Here is a 3,864-nt window from a genome sequence, read left to right on the forward strand (position 1 = left end):
AATTTTTTTATGACTATCTTTTATTACTAACCCTTTCAGCATAGGTACCAACTTTGGGTGGGGTGAAGGTGGATAATCCTAGAGCCATCCTCGAAATGCTGCCTGGGAAGAGCTCCCCTCCGAAAAGACTCAAAAATAAAAAGTTTGTAAATATTTAATTTTAGTGTGTTCTTATCTGTTTCTATCAAAATTATTAGACTCAGTCCCCTCTGGAAAAAATCAGAACTTGACGCCAAAGCTTCAATTAAATTCGGAATGGGACTACAAAACACATTCAATATGCAAAACGGTGGAATAGTAATTTAACCTGCGAGAATCTTAGTGTAGAAGTTACTCAACTACTTGGCGCCAGAATTGATTTCGAATCTTATTAATTATTTTAAGTGATTTTACGTTTAGATTTATTGCGTTGACACTCTTCTTCTAAGATTTGTTAGCAAAGCATTACTCTCACCATTTTTACAACTATAAATGTCTGCCATGTTTTCTGGTCAACTACATCAAGGGCGTCCTCTATCAATGGCGAAAATGTAGGGGGAGGGGCAACTTTGTTGCTTTTCACGTTTTCAAGATGTAAATACCAAAAAGGGTATTTTTCGATGAAATTTTAAGAAAGGTGTTTTTCAAAGTTTCGGGGTCCTTCTGTTCCCTCTTATTTGGTTATGATTTCCTCTATAAACTTATTATACTCCTTGGTTCTTATTTCCGACAGTTTGCAACCTCTGACCGACATTATCTTTTTTTTGTAAGTGACTAAAATTTTGGAGATCCTCTGTTATCTATCATATTTTTTTCGCTCTTTCGAAAGGTGTATGAGGTGACTCCGCACGACCATCGGTTGTTTAGCAACATAAAGTTCAGTTTTATTCTAATCGAGAAGTGAACACTTTTCCTGAGAGCGAGATTATCTTGCTAGCAAAATTGTCCTATCCCGCTCATTTATTTTCACTATCATTAACGGTCAAAGCAGAAATCAAATAATTCATTAACTGAAAACGCTAGAAAAGGAGCGTTCAAAATCTCTAATCGTGCTTTCTCATTATGAAATTTTGAGAGGTATGACAATTTTTCTCTAGGAACACAAATGGCGAAGAATAACTTTTCTTTGTCCATCAAAACACAAATATTAGCTAAAAAATTCATTCGCTTTAGATTTTTAGGTCTAAATCTCAGCGAAGCCTAAGGAGTAAATTTTGATAAAATGAGGGGAATGAAACTTTTGACCCAAGTGCCGAGACCCTGCAGAGTGTTGCAGTAATTTTGACCAATGAATCACGGTTGTTGGGCAACGCATGCGACTATATGTCGCGGGTAATAAATCCGCATGCTCCCATATCATGGTTGCAGATGCGATAGGATTATTGTAGGTTATTATTTGTAAGGTCAAAGCGCAATTAGATAATTTATGAAATAAGTTCTGTGTGTACGAAGTAACCGTCAAGTTTTATATCTACGACTGTGGAGTCTTTACCACCAACGAGTAACTCCTACTATAGACATTTTCAATATTCCAACTTTGACTCTGCCTTCTAGAACTTTAAACATAATTGCTCCGACTCCACAACTCCCACTCCTCAGCCGTGTCTATGTCCGTATTGTTTTTGTTTTTATCTGTATTTTGACTGTGTATTAGTTACTGTGGTTAGTGAACTTTCGTAAGACGATTCTTTGTGGTAACTGTTGTTTATTGGTGTACGGTTCACAGAAGAAAGCATGCCTTGGTTACTTTTCATTGTGTTAACCGTCTAAAATATAATAAACATAAGATTTTGAAAAATATAAAAGAATCGGAACTTCTGTCTTTCGAAATCAGAATTTTAGGTATCATTTCCCTAAAATTTATGAGAGATAGGTTTTCAAAAAGATATTATAGAGTTCTACCCTTTATTTAAAGTTATTTGATTTCTAAAAAGTTTAGCTTTGAACCTAGGAAATTTTATTTAGACATAACGTAGGAAATTCACAAAATCAAAGCTTTTAAATAGATAAAGTCCCATGAATGAATTTTATCTCTGGAAAACCAATGTACGCTATAATTCTTAGAGATCTCTTTATCCGCAAAAAAAAACTTCCTTGTCTAGAATAAAAAGTTTCCTCTAGGATATAAGAAATTTGATGCGTCATGACAACTTTGGAATTTATTTCTAAGTGAACGAAGTAATTTTGTATGACAAAGTTCATGTCATCTCGTGGATTTCTCATGGTATTACTCGATTAAAATACTATGGAGTATCTGATCAAAAATTTCAGGAAACAACCCAAGAATTGAAATTCGCATTCGAGATCACCCATTCCATAATTATTTCCAAGAAATTTAGAAGAGATGCAGAATATTGTTCTCCGAGGTTCTCCAATAGCTAATTTAATTTTCTGCTTCAATACGATACAAAATTTTTCTGAAAAACGTTACTTTTTCCAGCTAGAATAGATTTGTTTAGGTGCCATGCACAATATGATGTACGTACAACATGATGTACATGGTTATGATGATCGTTTTTTTCTGGATAACTTTGAGAAACTTTATAAACATCACAGAAACTTTTCTGTCCCGTTTCACGATTAACATACTCAGAAAAAATTTTAGGTTTGCATCCCATACCACTGGGAGCTACATGCCATTGGTCCGAAGGAAGAAAAGCTGCGAAAGCAATAGTGTTGCTCCGCAACACAATAATGAAATTATAAGACTGAAGTTGCCATCCAATTTGCCAAAATAATATGTGTGGAGCTAATAATGCGAGATTGTAAAAGGATGCTAGGATAGCAAAGGATGCAATCGTGTGATGTTAGAAATGAACTGATAATTTTCCAAAGAAATTAACTTAATAAAGTAAACGACTGACAAATCTGGCTACAAATGTTTTGGGGGACAGTTTTGACTTGGGGAGACAGTTTCCTCGTTTTGAAGTGCTTCTAATTGGCTTTACCGGATTAGAATTTTCTTGATTTTTTTTTTTAATCTTGAATAAAATATTCCCCTTATTATGAAAGATAGGGGGCCTAAAACGAGCAAGGAGGGTTGGTCTCCCCACCTCATGCAATGTCCAACTAAACGCAATCAAAGCCATATGGTATTTTGGCCGCACCGGTAGGGTATTTTTTTACAAAATTGAATTTGGTTTCAAGTGTATATATATATATATATATATATATATATATATATATATATATATATATATATATATATATATATATATATATATATATATATATATAATATATATATATATATATATATATATATATATATATATATTTATATATATACATACATTATATATATATATATATATATATATATATTTATATATATATATATATATATATATATATATATATATATATATATATATATATATATATATATATATATATATATATATATTTATTTACTCTGAGCCTTAAAAGTGTGTAATATATTGTAAAAATAAGAAGAGATTGTAGCAAAAAAAGCTAAGTTACCACAGAAAAAAAGTCCCACTACAGAGAAAAAAAAACTAACCAAAATCAGTAATAAGCCTCTAGGCCTGACAAACATTTACTTGGTAAACCTAATTCAAAACCAAAAAACTTAATGTGTTTTGATTTGAGACGGCCGAGCACTGTCCGGCTGAACATATTCTTTTATTCTTTTCTTATTTTTAAAAGTTAAGCTTTATATTATCCGCTAGATTTGGAATTCAAAATATATTTTGTCGGGTAGGAGTCAATTATAAACTTGAAAATTCGATTTTAATATGCAAAATTGAATGCTAACCTCTAGCCTTTGTGTAATTAGTAAGTTTGATGGTGTCTTTTATGAAGTTCTATGATTATCAATTGATCAAGACTGTGTTCTTTTTTTATAACTATTAGTTACACTCT

This window comes from Artemia franciscana, chromosome 15 (genome assembly GCF_032884065.1).
Source record: "Artemia franciscana chromosome 15, ASM3288406v1, whole genome shotgun sequence".
Lineage (NCBI taxonomy): Eukaryota > Metazoa > Arthropoda > Branchiopoda > Anostraca > Artemiidae > Artemia > Artemia franciscana.